This window comes from Phyllostomus hastatus, unplaced genomic scaffold (assembly GCF_019186645.2).
Source record: "Phyllostomus hastatus isolate PE091 unplaced genomic scaffold, TTU_PhHast_1.1 phas_scaffold_46, whole genome shotgun sequence".
Classification (NCBI taxonomy): Eukaryota; Metazoa; Chordata; class Mammalia; order Chiroptera; family Phyllostomidae; genus Phyllostomus; species Phyllostomus hastatus.
The window spans coordinates 35,928,912-35,944,693 of record NW_025334032.1 but is presented as its reverse complement, the minus strand read 5'-3'; positions in this window follow the sequence as shown (position 1 = coordinate 35,944,693).

The following is a 15,782-nucleotide window of genomic DNA, read 5'->3' as shown; positions in this document are numbered from 1 at the left end:
CTGAAAAAATTGGGGATCGGTTAAAAAATTCTTTTACAGCCAGGAATTCACCGGAATTCTCCTCTCTTATCTTCTACTGGGTGTTTTTCTTTAAAAATTGAAAGAGGGAAGACCCAAAGTCTGGGGTACCTGGCACAAAATAAGTTAAATACGAAGAGAAGGCTTGAAATCAGAACTGAAACTTGTGCAGAGAAAATGGCGGCCGCTCAGTTTGAATGGTAATTCTCAAATTACCCTTTAAAATGGCTTCAGGGTTTATATGGCCACCGGAAATACATGACCTGTTCCTTCTCCCACAGCATTGTTATAAACTGTTAGCAACTTTTTTGATCTTTGCCAAGAAGGGTCGCAAATGCTCGCTCACTAACATTTAATTCAACTGATTTGTATTTTCCTTACCATGAGCAAAGTTCAGAATATTCTTGTATGTTCAAAAGATAACTGCATTCTCTTTTCTGTGAACTCTCATTTCTTTGATCATTTTTCTATTAAGTTTCTAGTCTTTCACTTACCAACTTTTTAAATTGTTGTTCAAGTACAGTTTTTTGTCTTTTACTCCCATCCCAGCCCAACCCTCCCTCCCATCTCCACCCCCTCCCCCCGCTTTTGTCCACGTGTCCTTTATACTTGTTCCTGTAAACCCTTCCCCTTCTCCCCTGAAAATTCCCTCTCACTGACTTTTAAGTGCTCTTTGTCTGTTAAGAAATTAGCACTTTTCTTACCTATGGATTTCAACTATTTTCTCCTGTTTGGTCATCTGTCTCTTGACTTTATGTTATTTGCTATCCAACATCGTAGGTATTTCCCTCCTAAGAATCAAGATAGGCACTGACCTGAATAATCACCATTTTTTCCTGTTCCTCGGTCACCACGATTTTAGCAGCTTCAAGTTTCTCCTTCAATGCGTGCACCAAGTCCCGGAATAACTTCTGTAGAGAAATAGATCACAGAATTCCAACTGCTTTAGAACAGTTAGATCCCCAACCTAAGACAACTGAAAGGGCCTACGTTTTCTTACCTTGACCCAGAATGTCTAATTATAGCACTTGCCTAATTTTTTTTAATTAAACCTGAACCAGAGGAACGGTCTTAGAGGATCAGATTGATTCTCTGTTCCCCAAATAAATAAATTAATAAGAGGAGGCAGCCACAGTGCCGGACCGCTCCAGAATTTGGAGGAAGCTTACCCTGTAATTCTCAGCAGCCTCCTTTATTCCATACACCGTGTGACCCTTATGGTCCTCGGACAACAAACACTGGCCACACAGGGTGACCTGGTCGTCCTCGCAGAACAGCAGTAGCAGTTCCAGGTGTTTCTGGCAGTAGTGATCTTCTGGGATGTTTCCCTGCAACTCGGGGCTGGGCCATTTAAACATCTTGGCACGGATTCCCAGGTGAAGGCTGGCCCGGTTCTGGTCCCGAAGTGGAACACTTCCCTGCACCAAACAGGAGGAGAGCGGCGGAGTTCTGGAGCAGACACGCGGATCAACCTGCGCAGCCGCACTAATACAGACACCGCGGCGGGTCACCATGTGCGCGCCAGCGATCGAGCACTTCCGCTTCCGCACGCCTCGCTTCCGGAAGCGGTCATCAGCGGTTACATCACCATTCTGGATTAAAGGGCTCGTTCGATGGTTCTGAGAATTTTGAGCCCTTTTCCATTTCCCTATAAGGCTTGGGGGGGCGAAAAGGAATAAAAAGGAGCACAGTGCAGGGCACAATGCCTTGTAATAAGTGTTGGAGGAACTTTCGGAACTAGGATGAGGCGCGGTCTGGTCGGTCTGGCCGTTAGGCTTTCTGGGTGCAAATTTAGGGAACCCCTCAATCCTGCAGTGCTTGCAGGAGCCAGAAAAGGGGGCCACCTTGAGTGTCTCCTCAAATGAGAGGCGGATGCGTGCCATGTTTATACACGCGTGTCATAGTTACGGAGGCACTCTCAAGCTCCCCGAGATGGACATGGCCCCAATTTCGTGCCTGAAGCCCAACATACGAACCATTCGAAAACTAGCCTTGAAAGGACCTAGGTTAAAAAAAAAATAGGTTAAATGATTCCCAAAATAAGTAGGTATAATTTTTTGCCCAGACAATAAAATAAAGTACATATCTGAACTTTAGTTTTAGAGAGAGAGGGGCCAGGAACGAAAAGAGGGAGAAAAACAACGCGTGGTCGGCTCTCGCGTGCCCCCTACTGGGGACCTGGTCCGCATCCAAGGCATGTGCCCAACTAGGAATTGAATCCACGACCCTTTGGTTGGCAGGTTGGCACTCAATCCACTGAGCCACACCAGCCAGGGCTTTTTAATTTTGGTAAGTAAGGAAAGTAGAACAAGAAATCTATAATCTCTGGCCTCCCCGTTTCTAGACAATCCTCTGAGTGCTACAGAGTAACAACTCCCCCTTTTCTCTAGAAATATTTTAGTTACATTTTTAAAGTGTGTTACCTACTGATTTGGGGAAAATTTTCCCCAATAAAAATTTGCCTTAGTTGATTTAGTTTCCTTATCTAACCCTGTCTCTGGCCATCGTTGGTGGGTGTCATCGTGGGTGACACCATAATGCCAAGTGTTAATATCTCAGAAGCCTCTGTCGTATTTACATCTTTCCTCGTTCCACCTTAGGAACCAGCTGTTTTGACACTATTTTTGAAACAAACCCTCCTGACAGATCTGAGAACTCCCAAACTTCCATTTCTGGATTTACTAGCTTTTCCCTCCTCTCACTCTCCCTTCTGCCCAAATGTTTTTTGCCATCAACTTGATCTCCTGTCCTTTCATTCATTTTTAATTTTGTATTTGATTTTTAAGATATGTAACACATTTTTATAAATCTGAAGTTGATTACTTCTGTATGTATGATTTATTTTTGCTATTTTTTAGGGTACATATGAAAGCAGTTTTGAAAGTGTGGTTCCCAAGACCTGATTTCCCTTTTTTCACTGTGTTGACTTTGAACTCACGGTAGATATAGTTGCCGGTGTCTTAACCATTAGTCAAGCAAGTAGAACCAAACAGTACAGTAGTCATTTCTTGTATTTTTTGAATCTCTACATACTTGCATACTGACAGTTAAAAAAAGAGGCCTGTTGTACTTAATATTCTTATTTCTTAATGAAGTAGAAAAATATGATATCTCATCCTCCGAGTACAGGATTTATTTAATATCCTGGATGACAAAATGAAAACTATGCATAAGGCATTTATGCTGCATATGGAAATGAAATGGTTGTCTCAAGAAAGAGCATTTTCTTTGATGGTGGGGTGGCAAGCCATACTAGCCGTGTTTTTTCATAGAACATTTTTAGTTGAAGGAGCAAATGAGACAAACTGTAGTTATTCAGATATGACTTAGAAGACATTTTTCAAACACTAAAAAAGTGACCCTGTCATTTCACAGAAACTGAATATTACTTGCCAATGATAACGTTTGAGATTTTAAACAACAACTAGTTTGGAAAAAGTTCTACCCACTATTTGAGTTTTGGTAAACTTGTACTTAACTATTTTAAGCTTGATAGCTTCCCAATACTTAGTCTTTTCTGGTGAAATTGGTGGTGATATTAACGAAATATGTCAACTTTTGAAAAGCTTGCGAATTCAGTGAACCAATATTTTTCAAAAGACCAATGCATAATCATTGTTGTACTTATTCAAAGTATAAAACAGACCAATGGATTTTTATGTAACAGAGAACAAAATGTTCATTGATGGGATTTCAGCATAAAAGATCAATTCTCTATAAAGCTATTAGAATGCTCTTCACTTTTCCAACTCTATTTGTGTGAGGACAGATTTTATTCACATACTTCAACTAAAATAACATTGTGAGAGATGGAATATTGGAGGAGATATAATAGCCATGTTCTGAAAAAAAAATTGAAAGAGATTAGCATGTTAAATCATGCCAATTGTTCAGAGATTCTTTATGACAAAGGTGTCAAATTTTTTGCCCACTCAGTAGGTAGGAAATGGTACCTTTATATATTTCCAGTTTGTATTTATTTTACCATGAATAAAGCTATTATTTTCAAATGCTTAAAAGCCATTTTTCATTTATATTTTCCATAAACCATATGTTTAAGCCTTTTACCCATTTTCTTCTACCTGGTTCTTGGTCTCTTTTTTTTTTTAATTTTAAGAGATACTTATACATTGAAATCATCATCCCCCTGTTATGATACAAACTGCAAATATTTTCTCTCTGTTTGTAACCTGGCTCTGAATTTGCTCCAGTTCTGTTTTTATTGCCTGGGGCCTTCAATGCCCTTGTGTAGCTTCCCTTCTCTGGACTCCCCAAACATGGTCTAGACACCCAACTGGAAAAAAACTGATTGGTCACAAAAATGAACGGGTTTACAAATTTTGTCCCCACGACTGGGTTTATTGTATCTGAGCTCTTAGTAGGAGTTCAAGTAGGTAACCAGTAGCCCCTTTGCAGCGTTCTCTTCTCTTTGCTATCAATGTCCCACGTCAGACATCCCTCCCACTGGACTGATCTGTCTCTCAGCATCCTTTTTCGGCTTCACATCCTTTGGAACTCGTAAGTTTCGGGGTGCTTCATGGGCCAGCTCTAGTCCCTCACTCAGGTTCTACTGTGTCTCCCTAGGCGATCACATTTATTTGCAAAATATAAGTACCCCTCTCCAATTTCACACTCTTCGACCTAGACATGGCACTTCCCACTCATTTGCAAGTAAATGTCTAAGGAGAACTCAAATTAGCATATCTAAAACACTGTTTTGGGTTTTACCCAATACCTTTCTTCCCCAGACTCACCTTGAAAGTAGTTCACTAAGAAGCTTAGTTTAAACTGCCACCTTTTCATCAGTTCCACAAGTTGATATTCAGCCCTGCCCCATTCTCCTGTTTAATTCTTCCTATCTCAATAACGAAAATCCTATTTTAAAACTGAAATCAGGTTTCTAATAATGATCCTCTGCATTTAATAGAAAGTCCGAGTGGCTAACGGAGTCTAGATGGTGCGGTCCCCTGCCTTCCGTCTAATCTCCCCCAACACCTTCCCCCTGCATGTGTTGATTCCAGTTACAACAAATTCATCTGTCCTTTCGGCTGCCTCATCTGGCAATGCCTTTCTCTCGGGTTTTTGTGATTCGCACTGCTTTCTTCCCTTCAGTTCTCAGTTCAGACATCACTCCAGCGGCCTTTCTAGAACTACCCAATTTGAAATACCTTCCCACCATTCACATTATCTTATTTTCTTTGACTCTAACTGTATTTACCTATGACAAATTTGCTGGTCACTCCATTCACCAAAAACTAAGTTCCTCAAATATCCTGTCCATACCTGACATACTAGATGTTCAATATGCTTTTAAAAATATATTTTAAATCAAAAGAACACAAAGGAAAAATCAGATAAGGACAGGGAGGAGAGATTGAACATTCTGACAGAAATCATGAGAAAGTTAAGTTGGAGAAAATCTATCTCCCTAGTTAGTATGCTGTTTGGGTACTAAGTTCATTCCTACACTTATCTTGTTCTTCCTAATTTTATTTCTTTGCCTCACTTTCACGCTTATTCATTAATACTATTGCATTATATACGTACATATTTGAAGGCTTCCGTAAATGCTGAGATCAAGTTTAGGTATTCAATAAAACCCATGACTAAGGAAATGATCACCACAGAAGAATTTACCTTCGTTTGTAATCTTGAGTATTTTCCATGGAGATTGAAGGGCTTCTATCACTACAGCTGCCCCCTCAGCCCCTCCTCTCATCATCTGGTAGGAAATCTGGAAAGAGTCAAAGTATAGCCATGCAATAAACCTAGGACAGGGGTTATTAAACTTACGTAAGCATTAGAACCTTCTGAGTTTATTAAACAGATTTCTGGGCCCATCCCCAGAGTCTCCGATTTGACAGATCTAGGGTGGAGTCAATTTACATTGTAATGAGCTCCTAGCAAAGGCTGAATGGCTGACCTTGACCAGAACTTCCCCTCTCTGCGTAGGTGCGTATTTTCTTGTTCTATCTCCAAGGCCTTATACAGTGCTTACTGGATAGTAGCTCTTTAATAAGTATTTTTTTTTTAAATGAACCTCATGTAGCCATAAACATTTCATGGGAAGAAATTCTTCTACCAGCCAGTTCCCTGCAAGCTAGAATCTCATTGTGTTTCCCCTTAGCCATATCATTTTAGCTTAAGCCATTACATACTTTCACGAGAGAATCACGCCCGATTTCATTGTTAGTTTCCACAATATTTGCTGAAGGGAGTTGTCATTGCGGTATTTGTAGATTAAAAAAAAAAATCAAGCGTAGGGAATAACTGCCTGACTAAGGATTGTTTCGGAGGTAGGAGGTCAGGGGCAATGTCAGACAGTCCATCGTTGACCTCTGTGGGAAAGAAATCTGCGCAGCCTCCCGAATTTTAGAATTCTATACCTAGAAGGATTTTAATGTATCAGTTCTCTGCTAATCAGCCTACACTGGTTTATTTACTGTTGTTATTATTTATTTATTTATTTTACTACAGACAGGACAATGAGAAAATTCTACTTGCCATCTGACCTTCTGAAACTTGGCCCCACCTTATGGAATCTGAAGTACATCTTTTCCCTTTATCTGAAACCACATTCCCTCTTCTAAATCCTGTCTCCTTCAAATAGATTAGATTCCTGTCTGTGCATTCCTTCCCTCCTTGGGCGGGGGAGCCTTCTCTTCTACCCAAGGTTTTTTTATATCGAATCCTCCTTTCTCTTCTAAGACTCACTGCAACTGACTTCTAGAAACACTTTGTCAATTACTCAAGTCATTTATTCTCACCACCCTGAGCTTTCCTAATTCCTATGATTTCATTTTGACAGGGAAACTTCATAATCTTTGAATTGAAGGGTAAAACATTCAGCAAAATTTTAATAAAATATCAAGCAAAATTCTCCTATCTTGGATTCTCTTAAAGCCCATCTTAGGTTTTAAGTAAATAAATTATTCATTCTAGAAGACTAAATATTTTAACTTAAGATAATTCTAGAAATGGTACTATATAGTGTGCTAAGCTCATTTTTAGCACCGTCTCGATATTTCCCACAATCCTGTGAGGTTCGTGTATCGTAATACATTTTACAGCTGATAAAGATGATTTAGAGGTTAAGTTAGTTGACCCAGAACACTCAGAACAGAAAATTACAGATCTGGGATTTGAATCACAGCCAAATTCCATGACACATCCTTATTTCTATTAGATGTTAACCAAATATTTTGCCAACTTATAAAAAAAAATGCCTCAAGTTTGCATTATAATTTATCGCGAGATACTTTCATAAGCCTAGACAGCAATAACCTCATAGGGAGCACAGATCACTTTAGTGTTAGATTTTACATAGGAAAGCTCTCAATTAAAAATGCCTAAAGAAATGTTTTGTTTTGTTTTTCTTCCCCTACTGTCAAAGAACAAAATTATCAATGAATCGTGGTTGCCACAATGTAGGTCATGAACTTTTACTAGTTCTATCAAGTTTGTTAGCCACAGGTCTCCCAGAGGGACCTCAGGCAGCATCAGCCCAGCTTCTGGGTGGGGCGTGGCTGGTGACACGTGAGGTTATATTTGCTACTTCTGGACTAGTTCTGCTCCAGGGAACCACCGCTTCATCCCATGGCACAAAGCAGTGGTGGGGCGTGTCTCTGACCAGCCTGGTCGCTATTGTTCTTCAGGAGGGACCAGGCAGGTCCTCTCTGGCTCATTTTTCTCAAGGGTGTTCTGTTGGAAGCAGGGGCTTGGTTTTCATTGGCTTACTCCCTACAATTTTAAGAGGCTTAGAAGCCTGTAAGTTCAACTGTTGTCTTGCTCAAAGCATTTATATTTAAGAATAAACATTAATGGCACTTCAGTGACAGCGCAACTGTTCTTTTGTTGTTGTAACAATAGATCAATGCTTATGTAAATCCAACCTATTATTGGTAGTTTGGTTTTACACTTTCTAAAGGAGATAATTTTCCTAGGTAAGAACCCAATGAAAGAAAAGAGGTCACTTTCACTTCACTTTTTCCAACACTGAGACGAGAGCTCTTTGTTTGAACAGTAAGGGGCTGGCTTTAGTTGGGAGCAGTTCTGACTCTGAGAAAATGAAGTTCAGAGTCAGAACTGAACTTCAGGTAAGTGCACATCCTAGGCAGCACCTCAGTTTTAGCGTCATGAAACCCCAAGCAGAGGAACTAGCCATGGAATGCTGGGCCTTTGACCTACGGAATTGTAAATTCATAAGTGGATGCTGTTTTAAGCTGCTAAATTTGTGGTAATTTGTTATGCGGCATTAAAAAACTATTACAGAGACTTCAGTGAACTGTCATTTGGTGACTGAGGAAAGAAACAAATAAGGTTAGAGATGAGTTCTTCCGGCAATTTCTGCTTTTTACGTTGAATAGAGAGACTAGGTCAATAATTCTGTTGTAACAAAATAGTTTTGTTAAATCTGAATTATAGTCTCAAAAGAAACTCAGCTTTGACAGAATTTAACCTACAAAAAAAAATGCTCACTTAGGATTTTTTTCATGACAAAATAAAAGGATATAATTTCTACTTTCTGTAGAAAAGAACAACACCCAGTCCCTGAATCAAAACATCATTAGAGAATATAATGTATTTCTTTTTTTCTAAACAGTGACCTGAATGCCTTAACATGTTCAGTAAGATGGGTGTGAATTGCTATTGATTTCAGCAGCTTTTTCTCTGACTAGATCCTGTAAAAATATCTCTTACAGAAGTCTCCTGTAACATTGAGAGATTCTTGCATTATAATTTTGTTTTCACTCTAGCTTCTCACCCACTTATCCAAATTCTCTAATGTGAATCACTGACCGGGCGACTCCATGCTGGCTGAAGTCAGCGGCATGTCCCATTCTCAATTTTATGAGGACCAGTAACTAATACACATCCTTACCCATGGGTGTCCGTTCTAAGAAGTGAAATATTTCTTCAAACGGAGACGTACAAAGAATCACAGCATACAAGTAAATAGTTGAAGTTCCCATCCAGGCATTTGCTTATCCAACAACTTTGAGATTCATCTCCATACACATGGAATTGTTAGAATACAATGGAGCTAAAAAACAAACAAACAAACACTTTTGTCTACTGCCATGGGGTAGTTTTTCTAGCCTGTAGGTTGCTAGGTCAGTTTAATGAATCACTACCAGAATTAAAGAATGAAGACTCAGTACCTTTTTCATGGTAAAGGTAAGTATGTTTCCGAAGCTATGTGTCCCAAATCGTGTCAAAGTCTGTTTCTTCCAGTGGGTCATTGTCAAGAGTCTGAAAACCACCAACAGAAGGAATGTAAAGTCTGATGCAAGAGACAGATGATAAAAAAAAAGAAGAAATAAATAACAACACTAAGACCATGAAGGCGGGTTACAAAGGCTATGAGGATAATACCAGAGAGGAGGAGCTTAGCTGTCCAGTAATAATACACTGGGAACACTTCCTTGAGGGAGCTCAAGGCAGGCAGGGAGCGGGGGAGGCACGGGACAAGCAAAGACACCCTTCACCCTCTGAGGTGTATCTTTCATTAATCTGAGACTCAGGTCTAAGGTAATCATTGTTGCATACACAGTTAAATGCAAGTTCAGTTTCTTCTTTAAAATCATTGCTGATTTAAAGGGAAAGCTATTATCAAGTATAGAACAACACAACTTTCGCTTTCTTCCCATCACCTACATGGGCTTTGTTTCCTTCTTTCTAAATATTTAGATGCATTAGCGGCTCAGATGGCGATTCGCATGGCTCCAGTGTGGGCCTCCCATATACCGTGGGGGTGCGGGTGGGGGATGCCCCAAGGGAACTGTTTGGATGTTTTATATGTATAAAAATAAACTCAAATACGTCTTTGGATTTTTTAGTTTAGTTCTGTCACATAATTCCAGCAAACTTTACCACTCATGTCTGATTTACCACCAAATGGGTTTGCCGCCCATTTATAAAGCTAAATCATTGCATGTAGTCAGTCAGGCTATAGTTTTCAGCTTAATATAGTCAATATCTTCCAATACTTCAATTGTTTTATTAAAAAGAAACTCTCTCTATATAATTCCTATGATAAATTAAGCTTATAAAATAGTGAACTTGAAGTTCCTAAAACTACAATTCTTTTCATATATTTGGATCTCTACTTAGAATCACAAATCTAAATCAGTGACTTAAATGGCATGAGTTATAAAGTGAAAATTATTTCTAGTCGAAATGGGGCCACTGGGGCTCCCAAGCCTCCCTGGTGATGGGTCTGGGATGAAAAGGGGATTTAAATGTGTACCAGTTTGAAGACCCCAGGGGTAAAGGAAAGGCTGATGGGGAATGCAACCGTGGAATTTGGAAAGGGAAAGTGGTCTCACTGTAAAGGTTCTGTTGGCCTTCTCAGTGGTAAACACCGTGAGACTCGTGTTCTCGAGACGGCAAACATCTTACCCATGAAGTAGCCCATGATCTATCCCACAGAACCCCTCCAGTTTTCCTTGGTGTGTCACATGCTCTAGTCCTGAAGTCCACTATGGAGGATTTTGCGATCCGAGCCATCATCCCCGGCTGCAGGATACACCTGGATCTCCGCCCTGGTAAATGTGCTTCCGCATGATGCAGGTGCTGCCGTTGGGCCTTTCCTCCCAACTTCTTGAGAGGCTTAGACGTGTGTTCACATCCAACTGCAAACGGTTAGTTTGAATAGTGTGAACAGACGGAACATGTCAGCTGTTTCACAAAACCTGGTAGATCTGAGGCAACCGTTGTCCTTTTCTGGGTGGCAGAGAAAGTCTAAGAAGGAAAAAAAAAAATCACTCATTTTAACCTGTTCTTTTGCAAGACCAGGGATTTGTCTTCAACCACCCAGTCATTTTGTTTCTTCCTCCCAGTCACTCAAAGTTATCTTTTTAATTACCATTTATACGCCATTGAGAAGTTGCCTGGAACTTGAAGTCTTCTACCTTCTACCTCTCTCCTAATGTTCTTCTCCACCTATGTTCAAGCTAGAGACTCTTGTTTCTAGACAGCCAGAGGAAGACAGGTGGTTTTGGAAAGAGGCAGGTGAAACTTCATCAAAGGACCAGCTTTGTTAAAAGGACCACTTCATTAAAATCACGGCTCTGAAACTGTTGCATCATCTGAAGAGCTGTAACCATTTTGATGCCCAAACCTGTGCCTTCCAAACTTTAGAGAACATCAGAATCACCTGGAGGGGCCATAAGCTTCAGGTATGTAACATTGCAGGTGATTACCCACATGCAACTGGAAGGGTGTTCAGGGATACCTAAATGGCAACAGATGTGAAACCTCAATGTCCTAGCCCAACTTGTGACCACAACATAGGCTCTATGTCCCCAGTTGCTTGTCCAGCAAGGATTGTGGTCTTTTGGGGTGCTCTTTCCCAGATATTCCTTTTTGTTTCACTTGTGATCCCAGCAATATCGCCTGGCCCCAGTGTTGGTGCGACAGCCCCCTAAGGCATGGAGCTCTTAGTTTCTATGCTTGCAACAATTTCCTCCAAGGACATTTGCACAGTACCTGGTTAATCAGCACGAATTCCTGTAATCACTGACTTCCCTGAGACCCTCATTCTTTAGGGTTCTCTCCATCTGTATTGGCAACCTAGGCCAACAGCTATTTTCTTAGGTCTTTGCACCTCAAGAGCAGAGAAAAGCCTAGCATAGTGAAGAGGGCACCGATTTGTTTTTCTTAAGAGGTTCTACTGGCTTCTTTTAAAAGCCATGCCATAAACTTACTTAACTGGAAGTGGCCTCTCCCGACCTTAACGTCTGCAGCTGCAAACAACACAGGAACAAGAGAGGAGTGCCACCTGGCAGCATGCGGCACCATCTGCCATCGGATAGTCAGGAGAGGGGGCCACACAGCCCACCCCATCCACCTTCAGTGCTTGACTTGACTTGACTTGGCTGGGTCCTCGCACACCCGGCAAACCTGTTTTTGGTCACAGCCGTGAGCTCCTCGAGTGTAATGTCTGTGGCTCATTCAAGCCCATGGGAATGTCAGCATGGTGGTGGGGTAATAGCATGGCCGCCTCTGGGGATCTAGGGCAAGTTCAGAACTAGAGTTTGTTTTCCCATGTCTAGGTGGGGCTCGAACTAAGTTACCTCATGGGGCTGTTGGGAGGACTCAATTAATATTGGGTTAGCCAAAAAGCCTGCTTAGTTTTTTCCATAAAATAAAAGACACATTTTTCACCTTCACCAACAACTTGATTGATTTGGATATTTTGAGTGTGTCGGCTATCTCCCACCTGCTATGACATTCGTTGTTCTCAATTAATGTATCTATTTGATCACTATCAACTTCAACTGTCTCTATCTGATCACTATCAACTTCAACTGGCCTACCTGACCGTGGACCATTGTCCAGTGAGAAATCTCCAGCATGAAACTTCACAAATACTTTTGACACATTTGATCAGTCATGGAACCTTCTCCATACACTGCACAAATCTTTTTTTTTTTCATTTTTACCTTTCTTGAAATAATAAAGCATAATATGCCAAAATATGGCATATTTTCTTCTATCTTCAATATTCAAATGGCAACACAAAATCCACCCATTTTGATTTTTTTCAAATGCATGCTGATAGGACAGCTGTTTCACAGTACAACCTACTGAAATGATTTCCAATGAAGTCAAAGACAACTGAGAGCCATTGAGCCATCTTCTAGGGAAAGAACCAGCAGACTTTGTGGCCAACCCGATGTGGAAAGTGTTGAGGATGGTCCTTGGCTCACAGCCAGCACTCTCTGTCCGTACCAGCCAGTCTCATGCTGTTCTCCCTAACGATACTGGAGCATGATGACAGTCTCATGAAGAAAGGTTCAGATTTCCTCGAGAAAAGAAAAAAGCAGACCTCCTCATTCAAAAGATGAGGCAACATGTATACACATGAGCACCTGTGTCTGTACCTATAAAATACCAGTCTAACAGAGTGATAATTTGTTTTTTTAGTCTAGAATAGAAAGATGTTTAATAATCCCTGCAGAATTAAGTGATAGGCATCTCAAAGGGTGTCATGTGATAGAAGCAAGGCACAAAACAAGTAACCTTTTCACTCTCAAGTACTTTTTGGAAATCTAGCATATCCTTACCTCCATAAAATCCTATTCACATGGTAGTAACTCAAGTTGTTTTTTCTGCAATAAACTCAAATCCTATACCCCATGCTAGAAAGGAAGGAAAGAAGTTAGACTGTTAACTCTTTTTTAGGAGTTTGTGCTAAATTCAGAGTATGCTTTTTTATTCTCATTCGTCAATATTTATTTCAACAGCTTCTAAAAAGTTTTCTCTTTAGGTTCCCCAACTCTTACTTTCCTCTGGGCTTTTCTTTTGAATCTCTTTAACAGAAAAAGTACATAAAGCATCCAGCATAAATCCCAGAACAAGCGCATTTTCAACAGTCAACTTTTCTTAAAGCAAAGGGATGAAACATGAAGGGGTCATTCTCCAGAAAAACCAATAAAACACCTCACCTCAAAGTCTCAAGATGTGTAAGTTGCTAAAGTTCTGGAAGGCAACACTCGACCTCAACTTTGGCAACTCGGCGGGAGTGTCTGTGCTACAACATCTGATGGAGTCTACAGATTTATAATGCCTGGACCCTCTCCCGCATGATCTGGCCTCCAGGTGTTGCTGGTCAGACCGACCAGCTACCTATAAAAAATAATAAAGATGGGTATTTCCAAGTTGAATTGGTCTTTTGATATTTCTGAGATAAAAAGGATGTTACAATCCAGAACTTTTTTTTTGTTGTAATGTTTGACCCGTTGTCGGATCATATATATTATTCTTCAAATATTTCAACAGTTTTCCCACTTCTGAATAGTAGCTGTTCCTTCATTTGAAATGCGCCTGAAAGTTCAGATCAAATACCACTTCTCCCACGTTTTCCCTGAAAGAGTGAAACGTTCCCTCCAGGACAATTCCAAAACAGTAATACATTTGAATTCAACCACTTTAAAAAAATTAAATTTTTTCAATGACACCTAACACTATTTTTTGTTTACATTTGCTATTATTTTTGCATCAGTTTCAGGTGCATAGCATAGTACCATTCTTAAAGTGTGCATATTTTAATGTTTTGGAGCATGTCTTTCTGCCCTTGTATGTTGTGCTTTCATCACTGAGCTCATTGCTCAGTGATAAGAGAGGCTTGATAACCATTAGTTCAATAAATAAAGGTGTTAAATCACAAAAGCATTTTTAAAAATTATTCTATTACAGCTGAAACTAATCATCTGAGATGTTTTGTGTGTGTTTTTTATTCTTCCACCTGAACAAAATTACCTCACTACTTGGTTTACTGTAAGTCACACCTCACATTTCTTTGCTCCTACCCCATTATTTCTTTACTGGAAAATGCTGAAAACCTGCTAAAAAGGTTTGAAAAACTATAACTTTTATACAATAATTTATACAACGAAGAAGTAAAAGTGATTCCTTCCCATGCTCTGATCCCACTACACGAAAGTGCCATTAGGGGTGTTATTTTTAACACTTTTTCTTTCATTCTTCTGTAAAATTTTACCTTCTTGTGGTAAGATCACTTAATGTGAGTTCTACCCTCTTAAGGAAAATTTAAGTTTATGATACAGTGTTGTTACCTGTAGGCACAATGCTGTCCAGGAGCTCTGTAGAACCCACTCGTCTGGCACAACGAAGACTCCATGCTTCTCGATTAGACACTTCCCATTTCCTGCTCATCCTGTCCCTGTCTTCTTTCTGAATTTATGACTTTGATGATTTTAGATACTTCATATAAATGGAACACATGGTATTTGTTCTGTCACTAGCTTATTTCACTTAGCATAATATTCCCAAGGTTCATCCATGCTGTTGCATATGGTGAGACTTCCATCTATTTAAAGACCCAATATAATTTCATTATGTGAATATACCACATTTTCTTTATCCATCAGTGGACATTTGGGTTGTTTGTTTTCATATATTAGCTATTCTGAATAGTGGTACAGTTAACATTGAAATGCAGTATCTCTTCAAGATGCTGATTCCAATTCTTTTGGATAAATATGCAGATGTGGGATTGCTGGATCAGATGGTAGTTCTTTTTTTTAAAGATTTTACTTATTTATATTTAGAGATGGGGAAGGGAGGGAGAAAGAGAGGGAGAGAAACTTCAGTGTGCAAGAGAAACATCAATTAGTTGCTTGTTGCTTGCCCCCAACTGAGTACCTGACCTGCAGCCCAGGCATGTGCCTTGACTGGGAATCAAACCAGTGACGTTTCACTTTGCAGGCCAGTACTCAACCAATTGAGCCATACCAGCCAGGACTATGTTTTAATTTTTTTTTAAGATTTTATTTATTTACTCTTAGAGAGGGAGGGGAGGGAGAAAGAGAGAGAGAGAAAAACATCAATGTGCGGTTGCTGGGGGCCATGGCCTGCAACTCAGGCATGTGCCCTGACTGGGAATTGAACCTGCGATGCTTTGGTTCGCAGCCCACACTCAATCCACTGAGCTATGCCAGCCAGGGATGTTTTAAATTTTCATAAGAATCCCCATAATTTATCCATGGTGGCTTCACCATTTTGCATTTCTACCATCACTGTACAAGGGATCCACTTTCTCCACATCTTTACCAACACTTGTGTGTTTGTTTGTTTGTTTAAGTCATAGCCATACTGACAGGTGTGAGGTGCCATGTCATTCCATGTCATTGTGGTTTTGATTTGCATTTCCCTGGTGATTAGCAACATTGAGCATTATTTCATATTACTGTTGGTCTATGTATGTATTTTTTTCTGGAGAAATGTCTATTCATGTC